The sequence below is a fragment of the Microcaecilia unicolor genome, chromosome 7 (assembly GCF_901765095.1).
Source record: "Microcaecilia unicolor chromosome 7, aMicUni1.1, whole genome shotgun sequence".
NCBI classification, from domain to species: Eukaryota; Metazoa; Chordata; class Amphibia; order Gymnophiona; family Siphonopidae; genus Microcaecilia; species Microcaecilia unicolor.
The window spans coordinates 232,829,038-232,850,355 of record NC_044037.1 but is presented as its reverse complement, the minus strand read 5'-3'; the positions used below and the strand labels follow the sequence as shown (position 1 = coordinate 232,850,355).

Sequence of the window (21,318 nt, the reverse complement as noted above, 5' to 3'; positions counted from 1 at the left end):
ATGTATAGGCAAAGATTAAGAAGTTAAGTATAATTGTAGTGATCCTCACATTTTTTAAATGAATTAAAAAAAAGAATCCTTCAAACGTAGAGTCACTCATTCCACAAAAAGTGGCAGAAGGAATAAGAAAATGGGACTCTGCATACTGTTTCAGTAATATGTTCTACAAACAAATTAGGAGCTGGCAATTTCTGGTTCTAATGCAGATTTTGAAATGAAAGTGAAAAAAGTTGCTTCACACAGACATAAGTTCCCAGCACATGGCATTTGTATGCCAAAGAATATGTGAGATATCAGCAGGGGTGCACAGTGCCTCCCCAGCCCCAACCATGATCCCTCCTCTGCCACCACCACCAGGATTGCTGCCTTCCCAAGTCTGTGATGACTGGTGTCTGTATAAACATCAGGGAAGACATAGGACCTTTTCCCTGCACGTCACACTATTAGCTCTTCTGGCACCATACTTCAGGACACAGGCAGTTTATATTAGAGGGGGCAGGACCTGCATGCACAGGGAAAGGGTCCTGTGTCATTCCTGCTACCACTACCACAGATGACCCAGGAAGGCAACAAGGGGGCAAGCAAAGGGGGTGGGGAAGGGAGAGGGAGAGAGCAAAGGAATGCTGCATAGCAAGGGGAGGGGGTGTTTGATGTAAAGGGTACTCAACTTGTATAGATCATTCCTAATAGCAACAATGGGCCAAATAAAGCAAAAAGTAAAAAAGCACCAAACAAGTTACAACTTAAAGGACTTAAGAGCTCTTCAGATTAGGACCATTAACAAACATCTGACTAAACAATTGAACATGGGAAAGCAAAATATGTATGGATGGAGTGTATATTGTCTGTCCTGTAATTTTTATGGATTTTTTATGGATTTCCTTTCTTATTGCACCAGATTTTTAATATATTGCATTGTAACAGTTGACTTGATTGAAAAAATAAACTATAAAATGTGGAAGAAAAAAAAACAGAATACCTTGATGTAATAGTCAGAAAGAGGAGTAGCCTAGTGGTTAGTGCAGTGGACTTTGATCCTGGGGAACTAAGTTCGATTCCCACTACAGCTCCTTGTGACTCTGGGCAAGTCACTTAAGCCTCCATTGCCCCTGGTACAAAATAAGTACCTGAATATATGTAAACCGTTTTGAATGTAGTTGCAAAAACCTCAGAAAGGCGGTATATCAAGTCCCATTTCCTTTTCCCTAAAACACCTAGCTCTTGTTTCATTCTCACCCCTCCTTTATGTTTGGCTTTTATTTACTTGATAAGTTCCCATGGAGGGAATCTATACCCTTACTCCTAGCTCTATTTACAGCCAGAATGCACTGAATACTCACCTTCCTCAATGCCTTTATTTTAGATGTCTTCCTTTAAATCTCTACTCCAATCTTTCCCATGAAGATCAGATGGTCATAGGTCATATCCACGTGAATGGCAGATTGCATCTCTGCAACTAGTCTCCTCCATTCCTGCTCCATTTGTTTACTTGCATGCTATTCATGAGTGCTCTTTTCTAATATGCTCTTTTAGCAAACACCATTAGCTAGGAAAATCATATCCCAGTCTGTTCTTACTGTACATATAAATCAGCCTTTATCAGAACTAGAACTTTATTATTCAAAACTTCTGTTTATGGAAATGGTCTTCCCAATTTTGCTCAAGAGTAGATAAAGACCAAGTCAATCTATTGTTCTCTTCCCCTTGTATTTGAATTTATATTTCGATTGCAAACCAACCTACACAGAACAGCCTTTAAAAAAAAAAAAAAAATCCTTCCCAACAATGAAGATACCGAAAAGTTAAAGGTGCTAGTCCACTAAGGAAAGTCATTTTACCTGCTAATTTTCTTTCCTTTAGTCCTACCAGTCCAGTCAAGATCTGTACTAGCGAACAGAAACAGAGAAACAAAGTAGTTCCCCATGAATTGCACTATAAGGGCACCATGCATGCACAGGAATTCAATATTTCTTCTGACAAAGCAGCAATATCACCCTTAGTAAGGGGCACATCTTAACAGTCAGTCCAGGATATCATATTCCAAAAAGATGAATCTGGTACATATTAAGTGTAAAACTTTACTGGCACTCTTGCCAAGAGAAAACGCTAGTAAAAAAGGCTAGTCCCCGAGTGCTGAACATCCACCAGCACCTACAAATAGCAAAGGAACCCCTCACGCCCTGCAAGAACTGCCTAGTGACAGAAAAGAATGCAGCAAAAGCAGTCTTTCAACAAAGACAATCCAAGGCAGGGAAGACCTGATTTTGACCACAAACAAAAACAGAAAAACAGACAAACCCACAGAAATCAAAGCAAGTAAAAAATGAGTATGGGACTGCCCAGTGTGATGTATCAGGATAAAAACACAAGTCCATATTAATATACACCAGTGTTTTGTTTGAAGACAGCACATCAAGAATAAGCAGCAAGCTTCACTAGCAGGTGGCCTCAACAAGGTCTGTGTTTCAGCCCATGCCTTCATCAAGAGTCCAAAACTTAAATCATGACAGAATATGTGCTGAAAAGGAGGCAAACACTAGAGACTTGGTTTAGAATCTTCAGCTAAATGTGTATGCAGAACAGCAGTTTTGCTAGAGCCACAATGTTGTGGCTCTAGTGAAACTGCAGTTCTGCAGTTACCACACACTAATAAATTAATGTGGCATCGTATTAAGCCCATAACTGCTAGGCTACTGCTCCACCTAAATGAAACAGCAGAAAATGGAGTAGAGTTAGTTTTGACAAAGGGAGGAAGCGCTGAACTGGAGTAACAGCCTTGCTGCGCACCCCCCCCCCCCCCCCAGTCCATCCAGCCTATAGGCCCAAGATAGAGTAGAGAATTTATCAGCGAAGTGAGAGGACTCCAATAGCCCAAGGGTCCAATTAAAGTCATGCCACACTTTGCCTCAAACAATCATATACTTGCTGTGTACTGAGGTAATCTGCTCCAATGGAGGATGATAGAAGGGAATGAAAGAAGGATGGGAGGTGGCCTCTGAGTCTCAGAGAACTGGAGATAATCACCCCTAACTCCACTGATAACCAGTCAAACTAGTTCAGGAGCCAGTTTCAGATGCCTGCCTACTCCATCTGAGAACTTCTCAACCTCCAAATCCTGGTTTGGGAAAAGGTGGGAAGGTAGAGGCACTAAGGAAAGGGCCATCCAAGCATTTTCTCTTTGGTTTTCTTTAAAACAATTCCTCTCAGCTTGAAATACATTAGCTTTACATGACCAGAGAACTGGTTCAGGAGCTCAGACAGAGCAAGCCAGCCCAGAACTGCACAGCATGGCATCGGCTAGGAGATGGAAAAAATACTGAATTCCTGTGCATGCACGGTGCCCTTATAGGGCAATTCATGAGAACTACTTTGTTTCTCTGTCTCTATCTGATAATAGATGGACACAACCCACAGGTCTGGTCTGGACAGGATGACATTTAAATTAAGGGCCCTTAAGACTGTTTGCCCCAGACCTGGCTTTGTATTTTGCCAGCCCTGACATGAGGCATATTCACCTTTTCCCAAGTTCCACTCCTCTTTTCTGCATTAATAGGTACTAATGCACAAAACATGTTAAATGAATTGCACTTTTTCATTACCTTTTACTTCTCTTTTCTACATTTTCTTTTCCTCTTTCATAGACTTGACAATTTATTGTTGTTCCTTTCCTACTTTTGTTTAGTACTGTGAACCACTTTGCTCGTACCCACTGAAAGGTAGTATAGTAAGAGACAAATACCCTGTTTCCCCGAAAGTAAGACATCCCCCGAAAATAAGACCTAGTAGAGGTTTTCCTGAATTGGTAGATATAAGGCCTCCCCCAAAAGTAAGACCTAGCAAATTTTTGTTTGAAAGCAGGGCCGCCGAGAGCCGGACAAGGCCGCCCCCCCACCCGAGGTCGCCGGGCCCCCCCTCCACCCACCCTCCGTCACTCCCGGAACTAACCTTAAATGCCTCCTTTCACCTTCGCAGCAAGCAGCAGCAGGGCAGACCTCTCCTTCCTTCCGTGCCCCGCCCTCGCGGACGTTACGTCAGGCGAGGGTGGGACATGGAAGGAAGGAGTGGCCTGCCCTGCTGCTGCTTGCTGCGAAGGTGAAAGGAGGCGTTTAAGGTTAGTTCCGGGAGCGACGGAGGGCAGGCAGGCCTACCCCGATCCAACCCCAATGTTTCCCCAAAAAATAAGACAGCCCCTGAAAATAAGACCTAGCACATTTTGGGGGGCAAAAATTAATATAAGACAGTGTCTTATTTTGGGGGAAACACGGTATATAAAACAGTGCATGCTAATTAAAGCATCATCAAAATACAAGATGCTGTGAGAAGACTTCCAGAGAGGGAGAGATCTTCAATTTGCTGGGAAACTGTTTTTAAACTTGGGGACAGGTAGACATAGAATTAAACAGGTAACCTCAGGGACTTAATTTTAAGTTACCCTGCTGTCTTGGCAAAGGAGTTTAAGGAATAGTTTTTCTTAGCATATAAAAAGTTTGCTACAGTTCCACAGATTAGCATTTAAGGGGGCTATTTTACAGTTACTATAGTATCAGTGTAGAGAGGTGTGGTAGTCCACTCTTAAAGGTTATCAATAGAAATCAAACAAAGTAAAACATTGAAAAGAAAATAAGATGATACCTTTCTTATTGGACATAACTTAATACATTTCTTGATTAGCTTTCGAAGGTTGCCCTTCTTCGTCAGATCAGAAATAAGCAAATGTGTTAGTTGATAGTATATATAAGTGAAGCTTCAAAGCATTTCAATGACAGTCTAGCAAGGTGGGGGTGGGTAGGAGGTATGCATGGGTACATCAAAGCATTTCATTTCATTGATATTCTAACAGGATGGGTGTGGGTAGTTGAGAGGAGAGTGATAGATAAATACAACTTTATGGTTTATAATGGGCTAGAAAACCCAGATCCTTGTTAAGTCCTGTCTGTTGGGTGTCAAAATATTCAATCATTCTGACTTCAAAGGTCTTACGTTGCTGTATTGTTTTAAAGTTACCTTTCAGGATTCTTACTGTGAAATCACTGGTGCAGTGTCCTGGTCCTGTAAAGTGTTAGCCCACAGGGGTGGGAATCTGACTGGCACCAGCTTTCTTCATGTTGTGTCTATGTAAATTGAATCTTGTCTTAAGCATCTGGCCTGTTTCTCCAATATAGCATTCTTTGTTACATTTTTTACACTGAATGATATATACCACATTGGAAGATGAGCATGTGAAAGATTCCTTTATGTTGAATGTTTTTCCTTTGTGAATGACTGTGGGGTCCTGTGAAATGTTTTGGCATAGCTTGCAGCTGGATCTGTTACAGGGAAACGTGCCCTTTTCTTTTTCAGTCTGTGTTGGGAGTTTACTTCTGATTAGCTTGTGTTTTAAGTTGGGTGGCTGCTGGAAGGCCAGCACTGGTGGGGATGGGAATATCTCTTTCAGTTATTCATCCTCCTGGAGTAGGGGCTGTAGGTCTCTTATGGTTTTCCTCAGTTTCTCCAGTTCTGGGTTGTATGTAACTACAAGGGGGATTCTGTCTGTGGCTTTCTTTGTACTGTAGCAGATTCTCCCTGGGTGTTTTGAGGGAGGAGGCAATATTCCTGGAGATTATTTTGGGGTTGTTGCCTTTCTGTTTAAAGGATGTATCAGTGTAAAGCACAGCTAATAGGAACAGGAAGCCTCAGTTTAGGTTTATAGAGGCAGCTTATACGGACACAGTAGAGAAGTCCCAGCTCCAGTCTGGCAGCCTCTGTGCTGCCATGGAGAAGAATGGTCTCCTCAAGGCAGAGCACACTGTGGACAGGTAGAACTGATACTGTAGACAGGACCTGCCCTCCAGGGAATGCAATGTCCTCTCACACCAAGGATGTGTCTTCAGGGCTTCTGTCTAGGAGAGATGGATTAGGATGGCCATTGTAGTTAGAGATTTGATCACTAGGCATGTAAATAGCTGAGTGGCTGGTGGATGTGAGTATCACTCTCCCTTGCCTGCCTGGTGCGAAAGTGGCAGACCTCACAGCACCCAGATAAGATTTTAGACAGTGCGGGGAAGGAGCCTGCTATCTTGGTACATGTGGATACCAATAGCATAGAAAAATGAGGGAGGGAGGTTCTGGAAGCCAAATTTAGGCTCTTAGGTAGAAAGCTCAAATCCAGAACCTCCAGGATAGCATTTTCAGAACTGCTCCCCATTCCACGCGCAGGACACAAAAATAGGCAGAGCTCTGGAGTCTCAATGTGTGGATAAGGCGATGGTACAGGGAGGAGGATTTTAGATTTGTTAGGAGTTGGGCAACATTCTAGGGAAGGGGGAGCCTATTCTGGAAAGATGGGCTCCACCTTAACCAGGGCAGAACCAGGCTGCCAGCATTAACATTTAAAAAGGAGATGGGAAAATTAGGTTCTTACCTTGGTAATTTTCTTTCCTTTAGTCATAGCAGATGAAGCCATTACGTATGGGTTATGTCCATCAACCAGCAGGGGAGATAGAGAGCACTCAAACTTTCACAGTGCCCTCTTGGCCAGCTAGCTCCACTGCCTCTTCAGTATTTGAAGCTTCCAAAGCAGTATGGCAAACCGCAATGGGAATCACAAGAGCTTTCCTCACAGCGAACGATGGCCCATCACAAGGGCATGAACTCATAAAGGAGGGAATGCACATCCTCTTGGAGGGAATAAACTCATCCTCCTTATTGAATAAGTGCAGGGGAACACACGCGCCTCCTGGAGGGAATCACACATCCTCCCAACACACTGGAGGGAATGAACTCATCCTCCTATTTATAGAACTGGAGGGGAACACACGCGCCTCCTGGAGAGAATCAACACATCCTCCAAAAAAAACATGCTGGAGGGAATGAACACATCCTCCTAAATTTAAACTGAACATGAATCCTGAAGATTGTTTTCCAACTTTCTCCCAAGGAAGGAACTTCAGGAAATTAGAACAGAACCTGAAAAACAGATTCACAGCATACAGACAATCATACAGGGAGGGCTCATGGCTTCATCTGCTATGACTAAAGGAAAGAAAATTACCAAGGTAAGAACCTAATTTTCCCTTCCTTGTCATCAAGCAGATGAAGCCATTACGTATGGGATGTAACAAAGCAATCCCTAGATAGGGTGGGAACAAGCCACACCACGCGCTAGCACTTGTGCACCAAAACGCGCATCCCTCCTGGCAGCCACATCCAGCCTGTAATGTTGGGCAAAGGAGAGCTTAGAAGCCCATGTTGCTGCACTGCATATCTCTTGAAGAGAGAGTGCTCCAGTTTCAGCCCAAGAGGAAGAAATCGCTTTAGTAGAATGTGCCTTAAAGGCTACAGGCGGAACCCTGCCGGCCAGCAGATAAGCTGAAAAGATAGTTTCTTTCAGCCAGCGGGCAATAGTGGCTTTAGACGCTGGAGACCCTCTGCGAGAACCGGATAGCAAAACAAACTGATGATCAGAAGTCCTGAAAGAGTTAGTAACTCGCAGATACTGCAGCAGAGTCCTGCGCACATCCAAAAGGTGCAGCTGCCCAAAAGATTCTGGAAACTCTTCCTCTGAAAAAGAGGGCAAGAAAATAGGCTGGTTTAGGTGAAAGGCTGAAACCACCTTAGGCATAAAGGAAGGCACGGTCCGAACCGTGACTCCGGACTCTGAAAATTGCAGAAATGGGTCTCTACAGGACAGCGCCTGGAGCTCTGACACCCGTCTCGCCGAGGTAATGGCCACCAGAAAAACGGCCTTCAGTGTCAAATCTTTCTCCGATGCTCGCCGAAGCGGCTCAAAAGGAGATGCCTGCAGGGTTTTCAAAACTAGCCCCAGGTTCCAAGCTGGACAGGGTGCTCGCACTGGAGGTCGGAGCCGAAGCACCCCTCTAAGAAACCGTGCCACATCTGGGTGAGCAGCCAAAGACACGCCTTCCACCTTACCACGAAGGGAGGCCAACGCTGTCACCTGCACCCGCAGGGAATTATAGGCCAAGCCTTTTTGTACACCTTCCTGCAAAAAGTCCAGAATCGGCGAGACAGGAGCCCGCATTGGAGCAATGGCTCTGGAAGCACACCAAGACTCAAACAGGCACCAAATCCTGGCATAAGCCACAGAAGTGGACCGCTTGCGGGCTTGCAGGAGAGTGGAAATAACTTTATTGGAATAACCTTTATCCCTCAATTGCGCCCTCTCAATAGCCATGCCGAAAGAGCAAAGCGGCCGGCGTCCTCCATGGCTACCGGTCCCTGAGTCAACAGGTTCGGTACCAGAGGTAATGGCAGAGGAGCCTCCAGGAGCATCTGTCGGAGGTCTGCATACCAAGGTCTCCTTGGCCAATCCGGGGCGATGAGGACCACTTCTCCTGGGTGCAGCCGAATCCGCAAGAGCAGGCGCCCTATCAAGGGCCATGGGGGAAACACATAAAGTAGACCTGGAGGCCAGGGTTGAGCCAAGGCATCCAACCCCGCCGAGCGAGGATCTCTCCGTCTGCTGAAGAAGCACGGGACTTTGGTATTGGCACTTGTCGCCATTAGATCCATCACGGGCTTGCTCCATTTGGCACAGATCTGCAGGAATACTTCGTCTGCCAGATTCCATTCTGCTGGATCGATCTGATGCCTGCTCAGATAATCGGCCTGCACATTGCTCTGACCTGCAATATGAGCTGCCGACAGACACTGAAGATGCAGCTCGGCCCAGTGGCAAATCAGTTCGGCCTGCGCAGCTAGTGCTCTGCACCTTGTTCCGCCTTGTCGATTTATATAAGCCACCGTTGTCATGTTGTCCGACATCACTCTGACAGCCAATCCTTCCAGGGTCACTTGAAAGGCCAGAAGCGCCTGAAACACCGCTTTCAACTCTAGGCGGTTGATGGACCACTCCGACTCCTCGGGTGTCCATAGACCCTGGGCATGCTTCCCCTTGCAGTGTGCGCCCCAGCCCTTCAGGCTGGCATCTGTTACTACTAGGCACCAAACGGGGAGCGTCAGCGGCATTCCTCACCGCAGCATGCTGTCCGAGAGCCACCACTCCATGCTGAGACGGGCCGCAGGGAGCCAAGTAAGTCTGCATTGGTAATCCTGAGAAATAGGAGACCATCTCCGGAGTAGGGAATACTGTAGAGGTCTCAGGTGCGCTCTCGCCCAGGGTACCACTTCCATCGTGGCTGTCATTGATCCCAGCAGCTGGACAATGTCCCAAGCTCGCGGGCGGGGCATCCTCAGGAGCAGACGGACCTGATTCTGAAGCTTGCACCGCCTTAGCTCGGGTAGGAACACATAGCCCGAGACTGTGTCGAACCTGGCCCCCAAAAACTCTAGAGATTGTGAAGGGGAGAGGTGACTTTTTTTTTTTTTTTTATTCTTTTATTTATCAATTTCAATTTTTTCACAAGCATTTAAATCTTGAATAGGCAAGGTAGTACATATTAATAATATAATCATAATATACAGAAACAAAAATTGTATCACTTGTATTAGACCACCATAAGATGGGGGGTTTAAGCAGTTACTCAGGAGATGAGATTCAAAATAAGAAAAAAAAAAAAACAATTCAACAAAATAGAAAGGCATTGGCCAAATTTGAACCAGTTATTACATTATTATGTCTCTTTAAATCTATTACTTAAGGCAAATTATACCTGTTAGGCAAGAACATGTATTAAATTAACTTTTTCTGAGCAATAAACTGTTTTAAATGTTCAGGATTTAGGAAAACATATTTAACCCCGAGATATTTGATGTTGCATTTACATGGATAATTCAGGTTGAAGGAGGCTCCTAGAGCCAATGTTGCTGATCGAAGTGCCAAAAACTCTTTTCTCCTGGCTTGCGTCTGTTTCGTTACATCTGGAAATATCCAAATTTTACTCCCATAAAATGGGGTTTGTAAATTTCTCAACGCAATTTTCCTAACATTTTCCAAATCCTGATGAAAAATAAATGACACCAGGAGAGTTTGGCGTTCAGTTAACTCTGTCAAAGAAGATTCCAATAGTTCTGATATGTTAAGGTCTTTTCCCTCCTGTTGAATATCACATTCTTTTTCCTTCACTTTTTTCGTTGGAAGATAATATATTTTATTCAGTGGAGGTATATTATCTTCTGAAAATTTCAAATTTTCTATTAGATATCTTTTAAAAATTTCATGCGGTGGGTAGATTGGGGTCTTAGGAAAATTCAAAAAGCGTAGGTTTAATTTCCTATTAAAGTTCTCAAAGTATTCCAATCTCCCATGTATCAAAGTATTGTCTTGTATTAGTTTTACAGTAGTTTCCTTCAGCTTAATATTTTCTTCTGATAAATGATTTATCTTATCTGCGACATCATTTTTCATAGTAGCAAGGGAGGAAGTCAAAGTCTGAACATTTACTACTAAAGATTCTATCTTACTTGTTGATGCCAAAACAGTCTGGAGCGTCCCCCATATTGCCTCAAGTGTTACCGGCGCAGCTTGAGCCTCAGATGGTAGAAGGGCCTCGGGAGAGATTTCAGCTATAGGGCCCAGATGTGATACCAGACCACCGCTTTCGTGGGTCCGTGATTCCCCTCTAGAGCTGATCTCTGCCGGTTGCGGAGGAGGAGAACGCGTTGGGGGGGACAACGATATGTCCTGTCCCTGGAGTATGGCTTCTCCTTGCGCACATTGCTCAGCGGGAACTCCCAACGCCAGACTGGTTCTCGCGAGATATCCTTCGATTGTTTGCTGGGTCGGTGTCGATGTAAGAACCGGCTGGGCTCCCGTTCTAACAAAAGCCTTTCTCTTAGTATGAGGCATCGTGGGAAACAGGTAAAAGTAAAGCGTTGTTTAAGAAAACCGCTATAAAACAAGTGAGAAAGGCTTAACTCCAGCAAAGTTCCTCGAGATATTTCGCGTTAGAGTGTTGCGGCCGCCATCTTGCTCCGCCCCCCCCTGGACAGGTGACTTTTGGCCATATTGACGACCCAGCCTAGAGATTGCAGTACTGAGACCACTCTGGCTGTAGCTTGTAAGCTCTCTGTTGCAGAGTCTGCTCTGATGAGCCAGTCGTCTAGGTATGGGTGAACCCTGATACCTTCTCGCCTGAGAAAAGCAGCTACTACCACCATTACCTTCGAAAAGGTTCGGGGAGCTGTGGCGAGGCCAAAAGGCAAGGCCCTGAACTGGAAATGTTTTTCCAACACCGCAAACCTCAGAAATTTCTGGTGTAGGGGCCAAATCGGTATGTGCAAGTAAGCTTCTTTCAGGTCTAGAGACGTGAGAAACTCTCCTGGCTGAACCACCGCAATGACGGAGCGCAGGGATTCCATGTGGAAATGCCGCACTCTCAGGGACTTGTTCACTTCTTTTAAGTCCAGAATAGGGCGAAAGGACCCACCTTTTCGCGGCACCACAAAGTAGATGGAGTATCGGCCGCAGCCTTGCTCGGCGGGAGGCACCGGGGTCACTGCCCCTAACTGAATCAGACCTTGTAAAGTCTCCTCCACCACCGCCCGTTTGACGGCAGAACCGCATCGGGACTCCACAAACATGTCTCTTACAGGGGCGTTGAATTCTATTCTGTATCCATCTCTGATCAGGTCCAGAACCCACTGATCTGAGGAAATCTTGGCCCACTCCTCGACAAAGAGGGAAAGCCGTCCTCCGATGACAGGCATCGAGGAGAGGGCCGGCGCACCATCATTGAGAGGGTCACCCCTGAACTCCTGGTCTTGAGCCACCGGCTGCGGAACGCTTGTCCGAGCGAAAGGAGTTCCTCTGCTGACCACGGGCACGTGAAGTGAACCCAGCAGAACGCCCCGGGCGGTACCTTCTAGCTTCACGGAAGCGAGGTCTGTACGAGGAGTGGACCGCCTGGCCCTTACAGGAAGGCCTCTGCCTATCTTCGGGCAAGCGCTGGGGTTTTGGATCACCCAGGCCTTTCACAATTTACTCCAACTCCTCACCAAATAGGAGAAGTCCTTGAAAAGGCAACTTCACCAACCTTTGCTTAGAGACCATGTCCGCTGCCCAGTGTCGTAGCAACAGACGACGGCGAGCCACCACTGCTACTGCCATTTGTTTAGCCGAAGCTCTGACAAGGTCATAAAGGGCATCAGCCAGAAAGGACAAGGCCACCTCCATCCGCGGAGCCACATCCAAGAAGGGCTCCGCTCCATCTCCGGGCTGAGCCACTGCCTGTTGCAGCCAAGCTAGGCAGGCTCTCACAGCATAACAGCTGCATGCAGACGCCCGAACAGTGAGACCTGCAATTTCAAAGGACCGTTTCAACGCTGTTTCCAGCCTACGGTCTTGAACATCCTTCAGGGCAACACCTCCTTCAACAGGGAGGGTAGTTCTCTTTGTCACCGCAGTGACTAGGGCATCCACTGTAGGCATTTGAAAACGAGCCATATGTCCCTCACGCAGAGGGTATAACTGCCCCATAGCCCTGGAAACTCTCAAAGGTCCCTCGGGGTCAGCCCACTGAGCCGAAACAAGCTCTAGGATGGAGTCATGCAAAGGGAAGGCCCGAGCAGCTTTCTTGGTACTAGCCATCCTGGGATTACCCGAGGAGGCCATGCCACTGTCAGGAGGGCCTGCAGGGTATCTGAAATAAGCGCTGGCAGCTCATCACGGTGGAAAATCCTCACCGCGGAGGGATCATCCAGATCCTGTGGTAAATCCGCACCTGACTCTGGTTCCTCAGACCAAGAACGTCTGTCAGAGTTCTCCGAATCCTCACACCCCGACCAGGGGGGGGAGGGGGGGGGAAGGTGCACCACAATCTGAAGGGGAATTAACCCTTCTGCGCTTATCTTTAGGCCAAGCATCCGGGGAAAAAAGCCTCACTGGGCAGTCCCAGGCCAGAATCCATCAGGGGGGGCAATCAGAGGAGCCTCAGGCGACCCTTGAGGAAGGGCTCTTTTCATCATTTATGCTTTATGCAGCAAAAGCACAAAATCCGGGGAGAAAATCTCACCCTGGGCACCCAAATCCTGTCCGGTGCTAGCCACTCCTGAAATAACCTCATCTCGAGGTGCCCCACCCGGCTCAGGTCTCTCCGTGTCCACGGAGGCCGCGCCATGCGGTGTAAGCAAAATGCTGCCAGCTCAGAGCAGGAAGAAACCGCTCGCCATGCTCGGGCCGGCTCCTACGCCAGTACAGCACGATTTACAGAGCCCTGCTGCTGATTTGCGCTTGCCACAAGTGGAACAGCGCTTTACATTGTCCGCAGCCATCGCCGAAAAAACGGCGGTAAAATCCAAAATGGCGGTTTCGCGCCAAAATCGCCCCGATCGCGGGCCCACCCCGGAGGAGTTGGAAAACACTCTTACCTCAAAGGATCTAGTGTACAACTACGATCCTGCTGAAAATCAGGTCAAAAACCTCTGTTCCAGCGTCTCTGCGTTTAAAAACGCGACGCAACTTTTTTTTTTTTTTAAGCTGTGAGGAAAGCAGAGGTATTGAAGACTCCGGAGACTCAGATGAGTGGGAAAGGCAGGGAAAGGGCGAACCTATATGCCTGCATCCACTGTTGGTGGGTAAGGACAGGGAAAGCAAGGCAATATGTCCACATCCACAGAGGTATGGGTAAGGCAGGGAAAGGGCTAACCTATGTGCCTTTAAAGTGAAGCTGCTATAGCCTCCAACACCCCGGTTAACAACTGGCAAGAAAGGAACCACCTTCCGGCAGATTTTTCTGGAGCTCGAACAAGCAGCAGCCACCATGCTAAGGGAGATAGAGAATACTGAAGAGGCAGTGGAGCTAGCTGGCCAAGAGGGCACTGTGAAAGTTTGAGTGCTCTCTATCTCCCCTGCTGGTTGATGGACATAACCCATAGGTAATGGCTTCATCTGCTTGATGTCAAGGAAAGAGCAGCTTTTAAAACTAGAAACAGGGGGAAAGCCAACAGTCTCTCAAAAGCACATTATTTGGAACCGGTATCTTTAACTGATATCACCAAAACAAGGAAAATAGGGCATCACAATAGTAAGCTTGCAAATAAAGCCCATAGTAGACCAGGTGTCTAAAGAGCAGACAGATTTTCAAGATTACGAGTCATCACTATCAACTGCTGAGCAAGCTGTAAATAGGAACATTTTTTGTAATGTCTGTATGCAAATGCCAGATGCCCAAGAAATAAGATGGGAGAGTTGGAGTATACTGCACTAAATTAAGAGGTAGTTATAACAGGCATCTCCGAGACCTGGTGGAAGGAAGGAAAATAACAGATAGGACACTGTCATACCAAGGTACAAATTATATCACAGTGATAGGGTGGATTGAAATAGTGAAGGGCCTTGAATCAAACAGACTAAACATTTTGCAAGAAAACACATCTTAGAATCCCTATGGATAGAAATTCCAAGTGTAAAGGGAAAAAGGGTAGTGATAGGAGTGTACTAATGTCCACCTGGTCAGACAGATGCAGAAATGTTATCAGAAATGAGGGAGGCTAACAAACTACGGAACACAATAATAATGGGTGATTTTAGTTCCTCCCATATTAACTGGGTATACATTAACATAAGGTCATGCCAGGGAGGTAAAATTCATTGATGAAATCAAGGACTGCTTGGTGGAGCTGCTGGCTCAGGAACTAACAAGGGAAATAATTCTAGACTTAGTACGTAGTGGAGGGCATGATCTGGTGCAGTAGGTAATAGTGCTGGGGCCACTCATCATAACATAATAAGATTTCATATTTATTTATTTATTTGTAGCATTTGTATCCCACATTTTCCCACCTATTTGCAGGCTCAATGTGGCTTACATTTGCCATAATGGCGATTGCCATTCCGGACTACAAATATGCACATGGTTTTGCAATCAAGTGCATACAAACATGGTGAGAAAATGCATTGTGATCTTGCGTACATATTAGTACATGGTTTTACAATCAAGTGCGTACATACATGGAAGAGGAATACATTGTGATCTTGTGTAGGGGTGTCGGTATTATGTAGTTGCTCAGGTGAGGACATTAGGGCGAGAGTATTAGTGTATGGCGGTGAGGTTAGTCGGCATTTTGTGGTTGCATAGTAGACGATATTAGATTAGAAGTGGTATTATTTGTTCATTAAGGTCATTGAATTTGCTCGTTCGCGTGATTGGGTCAGGCCAATCTTAATCTTCATTCTTATTGTTTGGTAATTAGGACGGTTGTTTGTTGTATGCCTCCCTTGAATAAGTCAGATTTCAGTAGTTTTCGAAAGATGGTTACCTCTTGCGTTATCTTTATGGTCTTCGGAAGCGCGTTCCATAGCTGCGTGCAAATGTAGGAGAAGCTGGTTGCATAAGTGGACTTGTATTTTAATCCTTTGTATGTGGGGTAATGGAGATTGAGGAATGTACGTGCTGATCTTTTTGCGTTCCTAGCAGGCAGGTCTATAAGGTCTGTCATGTAGGCCGGAGCATCCCCGTGTATAATTTTGTGGACCATGGTACATACTTTGAACGCAATTCGTTCTTTCAGAGGGAGCCAGTGTAGTTTTTCTCTTAGGGGTTTGGCGCTTTCGTATTTTGCTTTCCCGAATATGAGTCTAGCTGCTGTATTTTGGGCTGTTTGCAGCTTCTTAATGATTTGTTCTTTACAACCTGCGTAAATTGCGTTACAATAGTCTAAGTGGCTCGGCACCATTGATTGTACTAGGCTACGGAATATGTCCCTTTGGATGTAAGGTTTGATTCTTTTAAGTTTCCACATGGCGAAAACCATTTTCTTTGTTGTGTTTTTCGCATGGTCTTCTAGTGTGAGATTACGGTCGATCGTAACTCCCAGAATTTTCAGGCTGTCAGAGACCGGGAGAGTATAGTTTAGAGTGTTTATAGTATTGTTTTTATTTGAGTTGTATTGTGAAGATAAGATGAGACAATCAGGCTCATTTTCAAAGCACTTAGCCTCCCAAAGTTCCATAGAAACCTATGGAACTTAGCCTCCCAAAGTGCTTTGAAAATATGCCTCATTGTGTCTTTTCTGCGTTTAGTTTTAATTGAAATGCATCCGCCCATGAGTTCATTATTTGGAGGCTATGTTGGATTTCTTTTGTAATTTCTGTTAGGTCATGCTTGTACGGGATATATATTGTGACATCATCTGCATAGATGTACGGGTTAAGGCCTTGGTTGGATAGTGATTTAGCTAGAGGTGTCATCATTAGGTTGAACAAGGTTAGTGAAAACGGTGATCCTTGTGGAACTCCACATTCTGGTGTCCATGGTATTGACGTTTTTGATTTTGAGTCACTTGGTAGGTTCTAGCTTCTAGGAATCCTTGGAACCAGTGGTGTGCTGGTAAATTTTTAACAACAGGCTCTCTCCCCGGCCCACCTCTGCCCGCCCCCGTCCACCTCTGCGCCCCCCCCCCCCCCCCATCCACCACTGCGCCCCTCCCCAAAATTGCACAGCTGGCTATAGCCGGGGGGTGAGGGGGGGGCAATGCATTACTCTCTCCAGGAAAAAACTATTAAATGATCCCAGGTTCCAATCTAATTCATGTTTAATGTGGGATAAAAGGCCATAAATAAGTAATTAAATATAAACTTTTAATGTTGAGCACCTGATTCTCAAAGTGAACATATTCCAAACACTATAATGAAAATAAAATGAGTTTTTTTCTACCTTTGTTGTCTGGTGACTGTTTTTCTGATCATGCTGGCCCAGTATCCAATTCTGCTGCTATCTGTCCTCTTAACTCCGTTTCCAGGGCTTCCTTTCCATTTATTTCTTTCCTCCTTTCTTCTTCATTTCTGGTCCTCAGCTTCTGCCTATTTTCTCCATCCATGTGCAGTTATTCTCCTCTCTTCCTTTTCCCTCTTCTCATCTCCTTCCTCACTCTTCCCTCCCCTCCATCTATGTCCAGCATTTCTTCTCTCTCCCTTCCCTCTCCTCCACCCATGTCCAGCAACCCTCCTCTCCCCTGCCCTCCATCCACCCACCCATGTCCAGGAACCCTCCTCTCCCCTACCCTCCATCCACCCACCCATGTCCAGCAACCCTCCTCTCCCCTGGCCTCCATCGACCCATCCATGTCCAGCAACCTTCCTCTCCCCTGTCCTCCATCCATCCATGTCCAGCAACCCTCCTCTCCCCTGCCCTCCATCCATCCACCCATGTCTAGCAGCCCTGCTCTCCCCTGCCCTCCATCCACCCACCCATGTCCAGCAACCCTCCTCTCCCCTGCCCTCCATCCACCCATGTCCAGCAACCCTCCTCTCCCCCTGCCATCCCCTCCATGATCCACCCATGTCCAGCAACCCTCGTCTCCCCCCTGCCCTCCTCCCCTCCATCTGCCTTCTTCCAGCCCCCCCCCCCCCGCTCCCCCGGTCTTCCATTATCCGTATGCCCTCTGCAGCTCTGCGAGTCCCCAATAGCAGTTTCCTTCTTACGCCGCACCCCTACCTTTAAAAATTTTATTTTCCCTCGAGGCGCGCCGGCGTTGAAGGCTTGAAGCGAAGGCAGCAGGCTCAACTGGGTTCCAGGCCTTCCCTTCGCATCATGGCTCCGCCCTCGCCTGACGTATTTCCTGTTTGCGCGAGGGTGGAGCCATGATGCGAAGGGAGGGCCTGGAACCCAGTTGAGCCTGCTGCCTTCGCTTCAAGCCTTCAACGCCGGCGCGCCTCGAGGGAAAATAAATTTTTTTAAGGTAGGGGTGCGGCGTAAGAAGGAAACGGCTATCGGGGACTCGCAGAGCTGCAGACGGATGATGGACGACCGGGGGAGCAGAGGCGAGCCGGCTCGCACGATGCCAATACATTTAACAACCGGCTCTTGCGAGCCGGTGCGAGCTGGCTCCAGCACACCACTGCTTGGAACCATTTTAGTACGTTTCCTCCAATCCCAAAGCAGTCTAGGATGTTCGAGAGTATTTGGTGGCTAACCATGTCAAACGCGCTGGACATGTCGAATTGAAGGAGCAGCACACTGTGTCTGGTTGCTATTAGTTGTTTGAATTTGGTTATGAGGGTAGTTATCACTGTTTCCGTACTATGGTTGGATCGGAATCCTGACTGTGATTCATGTAGTATTTTGAATTTGTCTAAGTAGTTGGTAAGTTGTTGTGTTACCATACTTTCCATTATTTTGACAATCAGGGGGATGGATGCCACTGGTCGATAATTGGTCGTGTTGTTTAATTTTTTCTTTAGGTCTTTGGGTATCGGTGTGAGTAATATGTTTCCTTTGTCTTTGGGGAAGAGTCCATGTTGTAGCATGTAGTTCAGGTGTGTTGTGAGTTCTGTTATGAAGCGTTTGGGGGCGGACCTTACTAGATAACTAGGACATGTGTCCAATTTGGAGTGGATTTTGGAAAATTTGTTGATTGCTTGAGAAATAGTGTTTTCGGTTAATAGATCGAAGCTATCTCTGGAGTAAGTACACACAGGGAATCCAATACATTAGCATTTAACTTTCAAAAAGGAGACTATGATAAAATGAGAGAATGGTCAAAAGCTTCCACAGCAGCTGCAAAGATCAAAAATTTCCAACAGGCAAGGATGCTACTCAAAAATACCATCCTGAAAGCCCAGACCAGATGTAATTGCTGTATTAAAAAAGGAGGCAGGACAAATGACAGCCGGCATGGTTAAAAAGTGAGGTGAAAAAAAGCAATTAGAGCTAAAAGAAAATCCTTCAGAAAATGGAAAGATGGAATGACACGTCAAATGCAAAGCACGATAAGGAAGGCAAAGACTTTGAAAAGAATACTATGAGGCAAAAACAAAGTAAAACTTTTAGGTATATTAGAAGCAAGGAGCCAGTAAAAGAATCAGCTGGACCGCTAGATGACCGAGGGGTAACAGGGGCCCTCAGGGAAGACAAGGCCATAGTGGAGGGATTAAATGAATTCTTTGCTTCAAATTTCAGAAGGAGATGTGGGAGAGATACCATTACCAGAAACGGTATTCAGTGCTGATGAGTCAGTGTAAACCTGGAAGATGTAATGGGGCAATTTGACAAATTGAAGAGTAGCAAATCGCCTGAACCAAATGGCAAACATCCCAGACTATATAAGAACATAAGTGCTGCCATATTGGGACAGACCGAAGGTCCATAAAGCCCAGCATCCTGTTTCCAACAGTGGCCAATCCAGGTTACAAATACCTGGCAAGATCCCAAAACAGTACAATACATTTTATGCTGCTTATCTTAGAAATATACAGTGGATTTTCCCAAGTCAATCTTAATACTGAACTACAGACTTTTCTTTTAGGAAGTTATCCAAACCTTTTTTAAACCCCACTATGCTAGCTGCTTTTTTTTACTATATTCTCTGGCAACAAATTCCACAGTTTAATTACACATCGAGTGAAGAAATATTTTCTTCAATTTGTTTTAAATGTACTACTTTGTAGCTTCATTGCATGCTCCCTCGTCCTAGTATTTTTGGGAACAGCAAACAAGCGATTCATGTATACTTGTTCCACTCCACTCATTTTATAGACCTCTATCATATCTCCAATCAGCCATCATTCTGCAAACTGAAGAGCCCTAGCCACTTTAACCTTTCCTCATAGGGAAGTAGTTTCAGCCCCATCATTTTCGTCACCCTTCTCTGCACCTTTTCTATTTTCCACTATACCTTATTTTGAGATGCAGTGACCAGAACTGCACACAGTATTCAAGATGATTTCGAGCCATGGAGCAATACAAAGGCACCATAACATCCTCACATTTGTTTTCCATTCCTGTCCTAATAATACCTAACATTCTATTTGCTTTCTTCGCTGCTGCTGCACACTGAGCAGAGTTTCAACGTATCAACGATAACATCTAGATCCCTTTCCTGGTCGGTGACTCCTAATACTCTTTCCCATATGCATCACTTTGCACTTGTTCACATTAAACGTCATATGCCAGTCTCCCATGGTCCTCTTGTAATTTTTCACAATCCTCTTGCGATTTAATAACTTTGTGTCATCAGCAAATTGAAGTACCTCACTAGTTACTCCCATCTCCAGATCATTTATAAAATGTTAAAAAACAGCAGTACCAGAAGAGACCCCTGGGGAACCCCACTATCTGCCCTTCTCTTTTGAGAATACTGACCATTTAGCCCTACTCTGCTTTCTATCTTTTAGCCAGTTTTTAATCCACAATAGAACACTACCTCCTATCCCATGGCTCTCTAATTTCTTAGTCAAATGCCTTTTGAAAATCCAGATACACAATATCAACCGGCTCACCTTTACCCACATTTTTTTTTACCCCTTCAAAGAAATGTAGTAGATTGGTGAGGCAAGATTTCCCTTCAGTAAATCCATGTTGGCTTTGTCTTATTAATCCATGCTTATGAATATGCTCTGTAATTTTGTTCTTTATAATAGTCTCTACCATTTTGCCCGGCACCGACTTCAGGCTCACTGGTATTTTCCTGGATCACCTCTAGAACCTTTTTTTAAAAATCACTGTTATATTAGAGAGTGTCCAATCTTCCAGTACCATGCTATTCTATCCTCATCCTTCTCAAACTATCTGCTGCTTTTCACACACCGCCTACTCCTTGATATGCGGTCCTCACTTGGATTTCAGGGTTCTGTTCTTTCCTGGTTTTCTTCTTTCCCATCACACTTGTAGTGTATACTCTGCTGGATACTCCTCCACTTCTATCCCACTATCAGTTAGTGTACCTCAAGACTCCGTCTTGGAACCTCTTTTCTCCATCCATAATTCTTCCCTTGGTGCTCTGATCTCATCTGATGCTTTTCAGTATCACCTTTATGTGACCCCCCCCCCCCCCCCCAGATCTACCTCTTCACCCCAGAAATTTCAGCAGGAATCCAGGCCCAAGTCTCAGCCTGCTTCTCGGACCCTGCTGCCTAAAACTAATCATGACCAAGATTGAACTTCTTATCTTTCCCCCTAAACCAACCTCTCCTCTTCCCGCATTCTCTCTCTCTGTGGATAACACACTCATCCTCCCTATCTCATCAGCACGTAACTATTGTGTATCTGGATTTTCAAAAGGCATTTGACAAAGTACCTCATGGAAGACTCCTGAGGAAATTAGAGAGTCATGGGATAGGAGGTAGTGTTCTATTGTGGATTAAAACTGGTTAAGATTTTAAAAAACAAGAGTAGGGTTAAATGGTCAGTATTCTGAATGGAGGAGGGTAGATAGTGGGGTTCCACAGAGGTCTGTGCTGGGACTGCTGCTTTTTAACATATTTATAAATGATCTAGAGACAGGAATAACTAGTGAGGTAATTAAGTCTGCTGATGACACAAAGTTATTCAAAGTTGTTAAATCGCAAAAGGATTGTGAAAAACTGGAAGAGGACCTTTTGAGAACCTTTCAAGACTTGGCATCCAAATGGCAGATGACATTTAATGTGAGCAAGTGCAAAAGTGTTGCAAGTGGGAAAGAGGAACCCAAACTATAGCTATG

The 21,318-nt window shown here is 45.5% G+C and overlaps 1 protein-coding gene across 1 annotated transcript in view; it reads right to left on the bottom strand.

Annotated features, from left to right (window-relative positions):
• STK39 (serine/threonine kinase 39) overlaps nt 1-21,318 on the bottom strand; it is a 479,134-nt gene that overhangs the window by 282,525 nt on the left and 175,291 nt on the right. The window lies entirely within an intron of this gene.